This window comes from Pyxicephalus adspersus, chromosome 3, assembly GCF_032062135.1.
Source record: "Pyxicephalus adspersus chromosome 3, UCB_Pads_2.0, whole genome shotgun sequence".
NCBI classification, from domain to species: Eukaryota; Metazoa; Chordata; class Amphibia; order Anura; family Pyxicephalidae; genus Pyxicephalus; species Pyxicephalus adspersus.
Genome location: NC_092860.1, coordinates 37,128,404 through 37,145,535, shown reverse-complemented (window position 1 = coordinate 37,145,535; position 17,132 = coordinate 37,128,404). Strand labels below are relative to the sequence as shown.

Genomic DNA, 17,132 nt, shown 5'->3' with positions numbered 1-17,132 from the left:
TTGATATGTATTTATAAAGTATGTAGTCCATAGTCATGTCACTAACTGTTCCTCAAAGGGGCTCACAATCTAATGTCCCTACCTAAGTTATATGTCATTAACACAGTATATGGCCAATTTGGGGGGAAGCCAATAAACCTAACTGCATGCTTTTGGGATGTAGGAGGAACCCGGAGTACCCAGGGGAAAACCATGCTAACCCTATGCAGATAGTGCCCTGGCCGAGATTTGAACCTGGGACCTAGCGCTGCAAAGACCGGAGTGCTAATCACTAAGCTATGCTGCCCAAAAATGACATTACCGATGTAAGTCTCAACAAATAAGTCTGTTGTATAATAGGCAATTCAATACAGAAAGTATAGCATTTAGGGGGTCACACTTTATTGCTTTTACACCATTCAGGTTTCATAAGGGGGCTGTTTAAATGTTTGCATGGTTGGTTGGATTCAGATAAGTAGAGCATATTATTTTAGCAAATATAGATACAATAGAAAGGGGAAAAAAGAGAATTTGCAATGAACAAGATTGGAATAATAAATCCACAACCTTGTTTCACTCAAATTGTGAACATTCTTTGTTTCCTAAAATGGAAATATAGCACAATTAAAACAAATGTGTATTTGAAGCAGTCTATCAATAGCATTAACACATCAGTATTTTTGTGTCCCCCCTTGTCGGGAGATCCATTGAATTTCCACTATCTATAACAAGCCAAGGGGCACTTATATTTACAGGAAACTGATGTCACGGCTGCTAAATGGTCAGAATAGCTGTCAATCAACCATCAAAAGAAATTGACTGCAATTGATTGGATAGAAACACAGGGAGACTACTATCCTGTATATTTCAGAAATAGTGGTCCCATTTAAAAAAAACAACCTTAGAGAGTAGACAAAAACTGCCAGGAACAACAAGTATTTATATAAAATTTAGTCAATAAAATATAAAAAAACAAGAAAAGAGGGACGTTTACACAACTTTAGTATTGGGATTTACATACATTTTAAGGAAATACATATTTCAGTTTTTAATGTAAATTTGTAATGTTTTTAAGTAAATATGATGATGTACACAAAGTATGTGGATGGTAAGGGGTTAATGTTTGCCGCCATTTTTTAAATGAATTATTTTACACTGACAAATAGTACACATATCTACTAAATACTGCAATGTGACCCTGGTGTATTTGTATTAGATATGTGTACATTACATTGCAGAATTAAAAGCTATGTTTTATTAGGAACATTTCTTGGGTTCCCAGAACTACTTGATGTTTTTATGATTTGTTTTCAGAGTATAGCTCTAAGTTAATTATATTACTTTCTATTCATGTATACATTTCCCCAGTGTATTAGCACTTGCTTTATACTGGTTTATTCATTCATATTCTTATTTTTTCTCCAATGATCTATGCTAAAAACCAAATGATAATCCACATTTTTGTAGTGCTGACATCTGTGAGTCTCGAAGCTAATGCATGATTTTCTTTTTATTATATTTCACAATGACAGTGTTCTACATTACCATTGCCTACCTGTCCAATGTGATAACCCTGCTTACGTATTCCCAATAATGGCACTGGAAAAAGAAGATTCCCATCTGTCATGTTTGCATTGGTAATACTGTCAGCAGTGCTCCACTGTAACCTAAATTAAATCTTGAAATCTATTGGCACAACTAGCAAGACTTCAAAATAAAATGCCCAGGCTCAGAACATTCTACCACTGGTGCCGAGGTCACAACCTACAAGACGGTACCATCGAACTGACAGGTCATTACACCTTCAGTGATCATTGAGACTTTAAAACTAGGAGACAGGACAGAACCACTGGGGTACATGAGAGACAAGAATGAAGGAGAAGACTGTAGTATGACAGAGCGGCATAAGAGAAAGGATTTATGCAGAGTTTTATAAGCTTAGCAAGGCAGAAAATAGATTGGGGTACAGAGAAAATAAAATGTCAGTCAATTCAAAGCGTGAAGACATAAGCCTGTATAATACAGGGACATTTCCATGCACAGGCTGTTACAAGACTAGAATTCTTGAGGAAGCCACATTCGTAAATCTCCTGTATGCATACTAGTAGTATTATTTTCTCTTATTTGTTGTTGTTCAGTCATACCATTAAAATCCTTTTTTTTTTAACAAAATTATGTATCTCTAGGTGTTTTATGATAAAAGTGAATTTGCATTAAAAACACTATAATTATTATTAATACTATTATTATTAATAATAATAATAATAATAATAATAATAAAAAAAACTGTATATACCGCCAACATTTATCACAGCACTATGCAATAAATAGGGTTTGCAAATGGCAGACAGATACAAACAATGACACAAGAGCAGGAAAGGGCCCGGTCCAAAGGCTAGAATAATATATGGATGGATTTAATCAAAGCCTTGGGAAGACTGGGCTGGTGGGTAGGCTATTGGGGGGTATTTGCCTTCTAGGTCAACACTAAAAGGATATACTTTGCTTGTAACCCTGGATGTCAATTTTCACCATTTAGGCACTGATCAGAGTTACACCTGCAGTTACTGGCACATGGTAAGCATTATATAGCTACCTGCCTCCTGTTTAGAGCTTTTTCATGTGAAACGTCAAAATAAACAATGCCCCTTACAAATCCCACCATTTACCATGGCCACCAATCAGTGTAACATGGTGGCACATTATGTGCTGTATACGTCCTTTAACCCACAAAAACAAACGTTTCTGATTGTACATAATGGCTGTGTTTGCCCCCTATGCCAAAGACTCTCAGGTGTCCCCTGTATGGGACCAATCTATAATTTAAAATGAATAAGATCATTCTTTTTTTATAGTGTAAATTGTATATTGACATCTATATTTTATTATTTCCTATCCCAGGAATAACCCCATATAATTAGGATGGAGACAAGGACTTAGCTACAGACTTTTGACAAAACATTTATATATGCGTGTTAAAAAAAGTGTTATTGAGCCTGCTTAAAGTACATATTTTGGGAGAAGGAGTCACCATGTTTACATTTTTTTAGGTTTGGCATTAGTTTTAGATTTGGATATAGTAAATAAGGCTTAGAATCACCCCCAGATTCTTTCTATTTTATCTTGGACAACAGAACAAATCAGGGTAACAGTGTCATTAAGACATATATATAAGAAATACATAGCATTAAAAGTCTGACAAGTGTTTCATCCACTGATAACAATCAAAAGGCTATTAAATAAAATAATATAATCAAAAAAATATATTTTTAAAGTGAGATTTACAGCAGAAATCCAGGATAAATAAAGCCTAAATACATGCCATTTTTGAAAAGCCTAAATACATGCTTACTTAAATCTTAATATATGTTTCCAGATATGTGCAGTAATCCAGTGAATAATGATTTCTTTATGGGGGAGCTCTCTCCTCCTCCTCCTCTCTCCTCTCTCTCCTTGTACAGGGTGACTGGTTGTGTATCCGCCTCTTTTATAGTTTTCTGCAGGCAGTGGGTGGCTGTGCTGGGTTGATTATGGCACTACCAAACTAAAAAAGTTATTAACTGTTTTCACAGTGGTGTACACAAAATGGATTTAGAGTCTTAGTTGGCTGTTGAGGAATATATTGTAAATATCCAGAGCACAGTTTTATTGGAATGTCAGCAGAATGGGGATTGGTATGGGCATATCTTTTACAGCAAGGTAAATATAGCATTGCCACTGTTTTGTATGTATTTGAAAAGTTTGAGTTAACATATATGTTTCATCAATACTTTGCACAGCTAACATAATGTAACACAGGTACATTTTTTTCTGTGATTGCAAACTGTCTAACTTTTCTCCTTTGCTATTTTATAAAATTGCAGAATAATACAGAGAGCTAAATTGCTCTTTAAGGCATGCATTTTCTTCTTAAACTCGCTACTTGTTCAGTTTTCATTTGCTGTAGAGTGCAAGTACAATCAGCATCATATTGTCTCTTGATTTGTATTTAGTTGTTTGTTGAGCAGAGAAATCAACCAAGCTAGGTTATATACCCAACAGGAATAAACAGAAACTTCACCAGGCACATTACAGAGGAAAAGGCGATTCAGAAATAAGAGATCAGACAATTTTCTAAGACAATTTTCTCCACAGCACACTCCTATCAACATATTTAGATATCTGTGGCAGGTTAATGTAGGCCATTTTCACTTGGCAACCAAATCAATCCCTTGCAACACAGGCTTCGCTTTCAGACCACTAAAGCCATTTTACAGTTTCTGAAAATGATAAGCCAAAATGAAGATCAGGTTAGAGAAACCTTTGGTGACAGTGTCATTTCAGACAGAGTTTTGCTTTGGCAGCCATCTCATTCTATTCCTTATCAACTTTCTCTGCAGAGCCAATTATTTTCTGCTCTAGCACCAAATGATGTCTTGCATAAAAACGTGGAGGTGTTCTGAGGTAGGCTGAGCAGTGTCACAGGATTTAACATTTCAGATGTGCATTATCATATCACTGAAATGTGCATTTGTTTTGCTGCAAATAAAATATTGTGGTTATTTATTTAGATAATAGCTTTTGGTTTGCATGATTTTATTTGCTAAAACTTGAAAAGTAGTACTCAGTTAAGTGAATATACATTTACCCATAACAGGCAATCAAGAATAATAATTTGTTGTTAATAGTTATTGCATCTTACAATGTTTCCCTTATTAAAAATGCTCATGGTAGGAAAAAAAAACTAAATCATCTGCAATTTTCCACTTACAACAGACTTGCAAAAGTAAAAGCCAAATATCAAGTTGTTCTGACAAGTTCAGATAATTCTGGGTAGTGATGGAATTTAGTTCTTGCCCTGTCCCCATATCCACTAAGATGACAACCTCATTGGTCGATGACTCGAGGGTCTGGTGTTGGTTTATGAAGGCAGTTTCGTGCAACAAGGTTCCAGCAATCTCTTCCTATGGAGGATGGATCAGCTTCCCGAATCCTAATGTGTTACAACCTCAATTCTTAGACCAAACACCCCCAACATCATCTAACATATTGAGGCTGATTTACTACCGTAGAAGAGGCAAGAATCTGCAGTCAATAAATTGGGTGAATTTTTACTTCAATTATCCAATCAGGTGAAAACTAAATTCCTGTTCAGTTTGAATACCCAATCATGTGCAGATGAAAGTAAACCAGAGTTTGCATTTCACATGATTGGATAATTGGGTTGAATACTCTCTCAATTTATCTAGGTTAAATTCCCAACCTATTTAGTAAATCAGACTTGTTGTATTAATAGTGGCCTGTATACATACATTAAATGATGTTTCTAGAACAGTGTAGTGCTAAATTGAATTAGTATGAACCCACATAGCTATTATTACCAAGGATTAATAGTAATAATGTCCTAGGTACTCTGAGACTTTATGCACACTATGCTATTCCATATAGGACTACATTTTTTTAAAACTATGTCAGAAAAACACTGCTCATCCAGACAAGGGTGTTGTAGGAATGAATGAACAATTGGCTCAGAAAAACTAGAACAGGCATCTATTTTTAAAACAATATAAGACTGTTGACGGTAACAGGTTAGACATGTTAACACAAAACCTGCACCTAGCACTAATATAGAAACGCATGTCAGAAACCTTTTTATTTTGCTTATGTCTAAAAAGATGAATATCCCTGTATTCTTTGGATGTATGTAGTACATAGTTGGATCCTGACTTTCCATGGTTTCCTTTTAAAATAACAAGGCCTCTTAACAGAGCATTGCCAAATAGATTCCACAATCATTACGCTGATACCTTGATGCCAAACTTCACCAACAAGTGGCATTGCCCTAGTCAAATAAAGGGGAACCAGCCTTGTGCCTGTATGGATGGGTGCCAATAAGATTCTGTTTGCTGTAAGGTCCATTGTTGATCCTTTTTGTGAAACTCCATTGTTAATTTTCAAAGAGAAACATGCTGCCAAGGTTCGAAATTTTAATTCTAGGAAACCAGGAAATCCTGCATTTCAAATCAAGAAGCATAATTTCCTATTTTAGCTGTAAATTGTGTTCTCCAAATGATATTGACATCACCTCTGTTTTATGCTTAACTTCTTTTACATTGTGCACCAAGACATTTACCATCTTTATCAATAAACTGATAGCATATGTTCTGTATCTGCAAAAACTATCCTGATTAACACGTTTTTGAACTAATTGCTAATAGCAATCTAAATAATATGAAACCCGATCTGCATGGGCACATTGTCATAATGTAATACATACCAAATAAGTATGTGAAACATAATTTAAAAGCACTCATATAGTTTCTCATTATCCATACAATGTAATTAGATTTAAGAATATCTAATAAAGTGAGAAGGATTCTGTGCAGGATCATTTTCCCTAGATGTTCAATTTTTTTTTCTTGGTGGAGAAATTACACATACATCCTAAAAATAGGGAAAATCAAGAGGAGATTTCTCTTAACCAGGAGGAAAACTGTCCAAATCAGAATTTTAGACTTTCTGTGCCAGTGGCAATAGGACCAAGACAAATAACTACAATATATCACCCCAATTCCTATAATACAAGCCTTCACAGAAAAAGCTTTGTAGGGTATGTTTCACGTGCAGGCTGTTTTTGGACTGTATCACCAGAGGCCTGGCACTGGCACAGAATTAGAGTGGAATATATTATTAACAGGCAACCAATGCCTGATAGGAGTTCCAGCCATTCCTTACTTTTTTCCCAAATAAAAAAAACAAATTTAGGTATACTCTAACTATTTCTATTGAACCACTATTTTGTCAACATTACTGTATGTACACATTAAATGGTTTCATTCTTTGCTCATCCTCAACAGACTTTAGAGCGAGTCAATTAGCACCATCAATCAGATACTGATAATAATTTAAGAGCTAAAACCTTTACAATACATATAGGGCCTGGTTTATTAAAGCTCTCCAAAGCTGGAGAGAATACACTTTCATCAGTGAAGTTGGGTGATCCAACAAACCTGGAATGGATTTTTTAAACTCATTTTCAATTTGTTAGCAAATGCTTTTAGTCCTGGACCAAATCCATTCCTGGTTTGCTGGGTCACCCAGATTCAATGGTGAAAGTGTATTCTCTCCTGCCTTGGAGAGCTTTAATAAATCAGGCCTATGGTCTGTGGATTATTCCATATATAGTAATTGCCCATAACACATAGAACAAGTACCTTTACAACACAGGGCATTAAAACAAAATTCTAGGATAGATGAAATGTGCAGGGCCTGGCTGTCAGTTTGACAGCCTTTCATATTCCATGTGTTTCTTCAGGGATGACTGTGGCTGCTAAACATACACAACTAGTCTTTGCATATCAGAAAAGTGTGAATGTCTCAGCTCAATGTAAGTAATATTTTCATGTTTTAAGTGCATAGTGTTTATCCATATAACATTTATTTTTTTTATAATATAACTAATCATTATAAAAAATATTAATGCAATCTTTCTCTTATCAGGTTGCAGGACTGGAGAACAGCATATAGACAAAGGATCACAAGGTAAGACAAAGTTTTCTTTGTTAAGTTCCCTGAACAATTTTCTGGTTCTTGGTCATGTACTGTACATTTTCAGCTGTTTAAAGAGTTACACAAAGTAAAAAGAATCAGTTTTGGTCTATTTGTTGTTGTGGTAAAATAGCACTACAAGTGGTCTAAATATCTTTTAATATGGTGTAATATTTTATTGTGTTACGGAAAAGCAGCAGTGCAACATAAATGTTAAACTGGTTTATTTTAGATAGAATTGCAGTGAAAACATAAAATCATGAAATGTACATGTACTAACATAAGATGTGGCATATTTAATAATATTTATTTTAAAGAAACAGTGACTGGACAAGTATTTTAGGTCTACATTACATTTACATTGACCCTGATGCATTGTAAGAATATTTAGTCAGCTTCTCTCTGTGGTATAAGAAGCTGAAATACTATGCAGGTGGCAGGTTATGTCTTTACTGTTTTCATCAGCTTGGTATAGTATATCCACTGTTGGGTGCTGTGGCTCTATCATTGGTCGTATGTCCTGTTGTAGCATAGTGGCTAACAGGTGTAACCACAGTGCCCAGCAGGGGAAATACTATTGGTCCCATGAAGAAGTGGCAGATAACAGGAGAGCCTGCCACAGATGTGAGTGTTCACCTTCTTCCAGAGATGTTCAACTTTGCATTGAGCAGCTGGCTGTATTTTTTAGGGAGTGCTTGCTTTGTTTGTAAGGTGGTTTTATCACATTGGCAGCATATGGGGATCAAAGATCATCATGTGTAAATAATGTTATTGCATTATGTTTCTCAGTTATGCTTCTGAACACTGTATGGAAGTTTTATTTTATACCATGGTGGCTATGTATACTGCTGTAATACAAATCAAGTTATTCTCTCATTTTGCAAGGGAAAAAGGAACCAGATATAGGAGATATACCCCAGGAACTTAGGGTATCCATGAAAAATACCCCAGAAGATTTTAGGGCAGTGGTCATGGCCGGTGTGCCCCCCAACGGAGTCAGGCAAAAGATGCACTGGCCAGAGCTGCGATCCCCCGTACGGATGACAGGCTTTGGGCGGTGGGCACGTGGTGTCTCTTGACAGGCCTACAATGGGAGAGTGGCTGGGTTCTGGCATCATGATGTCACTCTGGGGGAATTGTCTTCCTTTTGAGTGACACACGGCTCACCACGCATTCGTGGTCTGGGGTCCATGAAATTAGTGGTCAAAAGGTTGGTGACCACTGTTTTAGGGTATCTCTCCTATGCCAAAGATCCAGAAGTAGTTAGATAACAAACAAGGGAATCCCCTGTTCAAATTTAACTCAAAGCACAAATATAATTGTATTACTATTGGTAATAAGTTTGGTTATACATTTGTACCACAATATTTGACAAATTTTGCTTGAACGTGAACAGGTTTGCAATTAACTCTATTTGTAGCTAGGTAATCTGAATTATTACTTTTTACATCTTATAAAAATACATCTTATTAATACATCCTATAAATAATACAGTAATACATTTTAGGATCATTCCTTCTCTTTTACCAAAATAGCTTCATATGCCACATCCCTATTCGCAATGAATGCAGTAGATACAAATGCAACTAGATAATTTTGGGACTTTAAAGGAATTCAATCAAGCACAATATACACCATTATTAAATAAAATATTCAACATTAATGTATTCAAAATTTGATTAAAACTACATAAAACCATCAAATTGACCATTAAATTCATAAAGTTGGTCTGTTTTATGTTGATAGGCATTAAACTTTCAATGCTTTTCACGGAGTCTGCTTCCTCAGGAACAGAAAAGCCTAAAATCACAGAATAATTTTCAATATAGCTTTATGTTTTACAGACATCTCAATGTACAATTACAAGTGAATTTTTGAGCGATCCCTTCATAGTAGTAAATGTAGGTCGAAACCACCATTTTGGGGATGAGGGTTCTTATGTGCAGAGGAGATATCAATCATGATTCAAGTTAATTATTCTAATTTCCATCTCATTAGCTTGTGCATATAGTGTCCTAATCTGAATTATTGACTGGCACAGGTTGCTGTTTATTTGCAGTTTAAGTCCTATCCAGCCTCAGAGGCCTTGTAAAAAAAAACCTTGTATAAAAGCACAATGTTCTATATTTCTGATGCTTGATATTGTTGGAAGAAAACACCTGCAAACCTTTACTTTATAAAATAATGCAAAATGTTTTTTTTCATAATCAGGTTGATAATAAATGTGGGGTATCCTAAACTCCTTTGATTTGGAAATTTGCACAATTTGTTTAGTCTATTATTATTTTTTTTTTTAAAAGTTTGCAGTCCTTGAAAAAAACATATATTAGATTTTTGCACTAGTTCCATGAAACAAACAGTGCTATTTATGATAAGATTTGTAGAGCAAAGGAAAGCACCAACAGAGAAAAGCCAGATTACTGTGAGCTCCTTCCGTTTGGCATCGTTGGAAATAATGGTGTCCTGTCTTTAGGAGGTCAGGTGTTAAGGTGGCGAAATAAAGATGCTGAAATACACGACTGGTTGGAATTTATCAAGGCATTCTTTGTTCTAGTACTGTGTTTTATGCCTGACAATACAGTAAATAAATCCAGGACTTAAACGTTGAATTTCTCAAGTCAGTTTCCTGCAACTCTGTGAAACAAGACACATGTTAGCTAAGGACATCAACCAAAATTCAGGTCAGCCGTGATGTAGTCGTCAGATGCACTTGTACACAAATAAATTATAAATTTAGTTGGATGTGTGCACAGCTGTCAATGTTGGGTTAGGATTTGAAGATCTTAGGTTCTAAAATGCCTTGGAAAATGTGAAGTTGGCAAAATTAAAAAAGGGTCTTTTAATAACCGTTTAATTGTGACAGGATGCATGTTTTATGGAGTGGCATTTGCACACAGCACAAGTCAGAAAATATTTCATGTATGAAATTTTCAGGTTATTAAACAGAAACTCCAGACTGATATACAGGGCATTTTATTTATGCATTTATGTACTTATTATAAAATCAATAAATGCATTTTAAATGCAGCCAGTGTAAGTTTCCTTTTCTGCCTTGTGTAGAAGAACTAGAAGAGGGAGAGGATAGGGGCCAATTATGTGTAAAGGGAGGAGAGAAAAGACCTAATATGTGTGCTTCTGCTTCTTTACTGTCCATTTAAAGCACAGGAGTAACAGAGGTGACCTCAAGTTATTTTGAAGTAGTAACGTGTTTGTGTTGTCTTGTGGGACTATGCTACCCTAAGCTAAACAGCATTAGAAAACTTTTAGTATTATTTTATACTTCAGATACTATTCTAAAGCCATTTATCTTTATCAAGATCAAGTTTGCTAATATAGGTTGTAACTGTTGCTTACTATGTGCAGGACCATTCCTACGTTCTATATGCAGTATTTAAACGTATTGATATATACTCTATAGCAGGGGTGCCCAACACGTCGATCACGACCTACTGGTCAATCGCAAAGGCAACGCGAGTTGATCACAGAGCCCTGCTTTACCCCTCCCTGCTGTACATCTATAGGGATGCTGGGGATGTCTTTCATCAGACAACACCAGAAACCTTGCATCTTTCACTCCAGGACACTTCCCTATTGAGAAAGTTCGTGTAACAGTGGGGAGTGGGGAGGGAGGCAGAGAGGGCAGAAGAGTAGTCTGAGGTGAGCAGTGCTGGGCAGCCAAGTCAGTTCAGGCTCGAAGTAAGGGTACAATTACCAAAATACCTTTGTACAGATTAGCAGTTTCTTGTGCAGCACGTCATTCTCCTATGACAGGTGAACTGTAGCTTTCCTGTCACTATAGTCTTGTAGTGCAATGTCTGTGCAATGTTCTGCCATTCAATGTCCCATTAGCTACAGTGACTTCTGAGTCATACTCGGTATATATATAAAAAAATATGTGTTTAGCATTTTTATTGTTGGTAGATCGATTTGACTTTATCATTTAAAAAGTAGCTCGCAAGCCAAAAAAGTGTGAGCACCCCTGCCCTATAGTATTCATTTGTGCATTGAACACTGTTAGAATGTTTCTTCTAGAACCTGCAGTTACCAACAAAAAACAGCATTTGATTGGTTGATGTGGGAGCACTTGCAAATTTTGTAAATTAGTCCCAGTGGCTACAAATATGCGAAACCAGGTGAGCTTTGAAAATCAGACAGCTCAGCATCTATCAGAATGTACCTTTGAATTGTTCGGTAGCAATGATTTTGTAGTGATGCCAGGTAAGGTATTGTGTGTGGACCACATCAGTAAAATCACAATGACAGATTGCAAACACTTGATTAATGACCTAGTATGCATCTGAAAAAACCCTTGAATGTGTCTCTAAACCTCTTATACAGCAGGAAAAAATTATATATCACCTGTTTCTGTCATTCATAGTGATTTTCTTAAGCAAAGCCATCTTGCGTTATTTCTGTCAAGTTCATAATTAATGGGATTACCTAAATGTCTTTTCTTATCTAGGACTGTCACGGTCCTATTAAATATCGCTAGTTTTTCTGTGAAACAATAGTAGCACTCACTGAGCCTTCTAAGGAACGATTCATTGCTTTGATTAATAGGTTAGAATTACCATTCATGAATATAAAGCTGGTAATATGTACATTTATTTAATTGGCAGGATCATTTATCACTACTTGAATGGTGCATTAAGTGGATATTGTTTAAATATAAATACACTGGTAGAGAAAATCTATGCGAAGTTCTGATCTACTTCAATATGTAGAATCATTTTAAAATCATTTCTGGCACTTAACGTTCTTCTTTTTACTTGAATATATTTTAGGCTCATTGACTTGGATGGGTAGACACCTTTTTAAGTAGTATTCATTATGAACTCACCTATGTGCATTCTTTCATTTGTTGTGCACCAAAGCTCTTATATTTTATTCTAGAAGGCCGCTTAAAGTAAACCTGTCCTACCCAAAGTGTTCAGTCCAGTCCAAAGTGTATAAACTAACTGGGGAATCACAGGCAGCATGGAAACTATCCTGGATTCTTGGCCAAGGCTGTATACAGGAATACATTAGGAATAAAACCAAACGTCAGCCAGAGAGGGAATTGTTTACCTTTTTTTTAGATTTTTACTTACATCTGTGACCTCATTGTGCATTATTTCCTTCATTCTTAGTTACACATATAGGCAGTACATGTGCAGGTGTCATAGAAGAGAAATGCACAACAATAAGAACATCCTATTGCTTCCTGTCATTATTATTATTAACCAGTATTTATATAGCGCCAACATATTACACAGCGCCAGGTTTTTCAGCTTAACTTGGCAGGGGGATCTAGGCATTGATTACCACATTAAGGAAAATTAAATTACAGATTAAAATAGGCACCTTTTGCAAGAAGAAACAAAGAAGTTACCTTAATTTCCAGGCAAAAGCATTTTTGGACATTTTAGGTTATTGTAATTATTGTGATGATCTGTCTCTGTTTTACAAAGTTCCCTTTGACAAACTAACAGTGGTTCTTGTAGATGAACAGACATAATTCTACTTTCAGACTTCATTGTTTTAGGCCACTTTACTTTAGGCAGCTATTCTTTTCAAAACCTATTGGGGACATGTTACAAGCACCAAAAGCTCCAATGTTTGATTGGAACAGTTTTTTTCAACCTGTCCACTTACCTTCCAAAAATGTTTTTCAACTTAACCGGATTTATTTTGCATGCAGACTTTGTCTTGCACTGCAAAGCAAACAGTTGCCATTAAAAGAACACTGCCAGAAGTGTTTCCCTTAACCTCCTTCATTAATCAAATTTTGGGGAAACTTTTTTTTTAGTATATCTAACATAATATTTAACATTATGTGACTTCCTTTACTTTGTTTTGGGTTCGCTGATAAATATGCTTCCCTTAGTTTTAATTTAGTAAGTAGTATATTTATTAGGAACTATGAAGCTGAGTAAATATTCATTAAAGCTACAAGTCTTACTGCTAAAGCTGTATGCTTTTTTTATGGTAAAGTAATATAATGTAGATTCCCATTACTCATATAGTAAAAGCTCTGGTCATCTGAGCCAAGGCAAACACTGAGTAGGGCAACATTTATGGAAAATCAATTAATACTCTCACACCTTCTTCTTACATTCCTGCCTATTAAAATGCTCAGTTAAAACAGCACAGAATAGCTATTAAGTTTTATGGCTTATATGAAATTTTACAAGGAGTAGTGGAAAGGATACACTGACTAAGTTGCTGTTATCCTAAAATTATCTGCAGTTGAATTTTTGTGTTGCCTCCAACCCAAGCCATTCATAAAACTATATCCCATGCCTTTGAAATGTTAGACTTTCTCAGCTTTGCCTTGCAAGTTAAAATATATAGCCAAAAAATGTATGCAGTCCTGGCCTTTAAAAAATTCTACCTTTTGCACTTAAATTTCAAGAGATGTTTAAGTTAATTAGAGCTGAACCACAAACCTTGACATAATGAGGTTGATTGACAAAGGATTAGGTCAGACAAGAGCTTTCATGCTACTAACTTTCTTAATTGAAAATCACAGCATGAATATCGCAAAATCATTTTCTAGTGAAGTCATTTGCAAATGTACCAATGCTGTCAGATATGCAGTGGTTTTGGGGAGAAGATACTGCCAAGCATAAAGGTGTTGGGATGTGAAGCTCTTGTATGACTCTAGTCTAAAAGGTGATTTAGCAAACAGTGTTCATTTGAAAAACATAGTAAAAAAAATAGATATTTTCTAAAAGTGTGATTGATAGCAATAATAAAAATTCACACACCTATCTGTCTGCCCATCAATCTAACCTATCTGCACACTTCAAGAACTGCACTGTAGGCTACCTGCCTAATCCCCACAAGGCTCAAACATTAGGATATAGGCACAGGGCTTCTGTACTCTACCGATAGGATGGTCAGGGCAGGTTTGTGGGTAGACTTCCAGGTAGGCATTCTGCTCTCTAATTTGATAGAAAGAAAAACAACACAAACTCTTCTGATTATTAAATAGTTTGCCAATGTGTGACATTGCTCTACCTAACCCCTTTGGCTCTGCCCAAGCCCTTTTCACTTACACAAGTCTCTTCCTGGTTCAGTAAAATAGCAATATAATAGAAATTTTAATAAAACACTCTGCACCATTACCTCCCTCTATGTCTTGCTAAGGTTCATGGTATTGAATATTGCTCACTGTAGTGACTTGATCTGGTTAGCTTCCATAGGTAGCATAACCCTTCAAGGCCCTCATATACATGCGCTGTGACTGCTAGTTTTTCACTAGGGTTCTATTTATCTGGTAATTGCATCCCCCTATATTCTGGTGACAATGGTGGATCATCTTTTTGTTTTACCTATGTTATAGTAGGATTCCACCACTATTTTGTAAAAAGAGTATTTGTGGACTTTTTTTTGTAACTGTAACTGTATAGGCAAGACTCCACTCCAATTAAAAAAAAGTTTACTAGTATGGTAAAGCTGAAATAAATACATTGCCAGTATTTTACTGAAATAATGAGTTCTGGCGATGTGTCTTGCACTACAGCTGTGCCAATGATTTATGGCATGAGGGATGCTGAGAATAATATCCCTCAAGCATTTGTATTGTTCAGAACAGCTGTTTATAATATGTCACATGCTGTAGGGGCAGAATTTACACTGCTGGTATTGCCATTGCTAAATGCAGGTGCAGCTATACAGTGGCATGTACAACTAAGCGGACATTTACAAAGCAGTGGTATGGCCCCCATAATCCTATCAAAATGATATGGCAAATGCATGCCATTATCAAAGCTAAAGTCAACCCAAAGAAAAGTTAGAGTGTGTGACTTTTTTGCCATGCGGTATATATACCAGAACAATAATACTATCTGCTACAAGGAAACCACATTAAGTTTGGGTATCAGATAAGGTACTTATATGCTGCACAATAAATGTTTTTTCAGACTTTTTTATTTCCAAAAATCTTTATAGAAATGACAGGTCAATGCCAGCCCAAGAATATGAGTTCTCCAAATAAAAATTGGACAACTGCTGTTGGAAGAAGAAGGTGCAGCAAGGATTTAACTTCAGACATGTAAGTCTTGGGTCTTTTAAAGGTCAGTTTATCTCTATTAAAGCCCACTTATGGGTATTTTAGGTGGAAATGTACCATGAATTATACGTTAACAAAGCAGGAATCATATATATATATAATGATAAATTAGACACAATATGTGTTCACTGGCTGTAGCCATGGAAACAACATGTTAGGCACTGTATGTCACAATTCAGCAGCATGAAATATCTAAATCAGAATAATGGCACTGGTCTATGATTACCATTATGTGACTTTCATAATGTCTTAGGTAGTAGAGTAAAAGAAGGCACATGTCTTAGAATGGTTACTTTGATGCAGTGGGCTCAAGCTGCCTTCCTACAAATGGCAAAAGACCAAATGAAGGCCATCAAGAGATGGATTGAAACAAGACCACCTTTAGGAGTTTACAGGAAGGAAACTTTGATTGTATTGCTTTGATTGTAGTGTAAGTGGATAGTCACAAAATTGTAACCCTATAATTTGTTTCTCTGTGTTGTGTTTAACAAAATGTAAGAGATAGTACTGAGATAAAGGACTAAAAGCCTTTCTGAATATGAATGAGGCTGGAAAAAGCCAAGAACACACTTAATGAAATCCATTACCCAGGGGACATAAATAATTACCAAGCATACTTTGTGGTTGTTTTATGCTCTTTTAATGTAGCTATACTTGAGGATTTACTTTTAGCAAGTGTGTCATGCTAATTTTAGGTTTAAAATTCCCACAACATATGTAATGCAATCACTCTATTTAAACAGGTTCCAAGGTAAAATGCAAACATGTGGGGTTTAGGCAGTCCACCAACCCTATGTTTTGCAAATTGAAAAAAGACTTTCCCTTTAATCTAATTTAAGTAAATGTAAATAAAATGTAGAGGGATACATGCTTTAAAGCAGAACATTCAGGGAAGATGCATTTTTGGCAGCCCCATTATCTCCCATCACAAGAAAAAAACCTTTCCCAACTTGTCCATACATCAAAGTAAGTACCCAAGGCACACGTACCTGGCCATTTGTAAAATACATGCATGTGCATCAATAGGATAAACGGTATTCTTTAACTATATTTTGTTCTTATTCAATTGTCACCACATATCAATATACCTATACCTTTACCACTTTAGGCAATAAATCAAAAAGTGTATTAGAAATGTGTGATTTGAGATTTGATTCAACATTTGACCTGTGTACATTAATTTCTCATGTATAAAAAATGAATCTAAGAAACCATGGACTACCTATAGCGATGTATTCTTCAACTAAACACTAGCTCCATTTGGTAATAATTTAGCACATCACCCTATGTTTCTAGAAAACACAATTTATATCTAGGCTGTGCTAACATTGTGAGAAAAAAAAAAAGATTTGATAATACCATTTCTGCAAAGCTCTTTCAGTATAAACCTTAGTCATTTTATTATCATTCTCTAACCTTCTCAAGATGATGGTGCCATGTGCTGGCTCAGATAATATTGATTTTTTTTCTTCCTTTATTGGAAACCATTTTGTCACTGGGAGCTACTTCTACACAATTTGGTCATGAGGACAGATCATACAAACATCAAATCACATCTTCTTGAGAGCTT

At 35.7% G+C, this 17,132-nt stretch overlaps 1 protein-coding gene across 34 annotated transcripts in view; it reads left to right on the top strand.

Moving 5' to 3' along the window:
• The window catches only part of PTPRD (protein tyrosine phosphatase receptor type D), a 956,723-nt gene that overhangs the window by 617,806 nt on the left and 321,785 nt on the right, over positions 1-17,132 (top strand). For all 34 annotated transcript variants that reach the window (XM_072404239.1, XM_072404241.1, XM_072404242.1 and 31 more), the window contains one exon: positions 7,459-7,500. The gene's annotated coding sequence lies outside the window, so the exon portion shown is untranslated. The remainder of the gene's footprint in view (positions 1-7,458; positions 7,501-17,132) is intronic.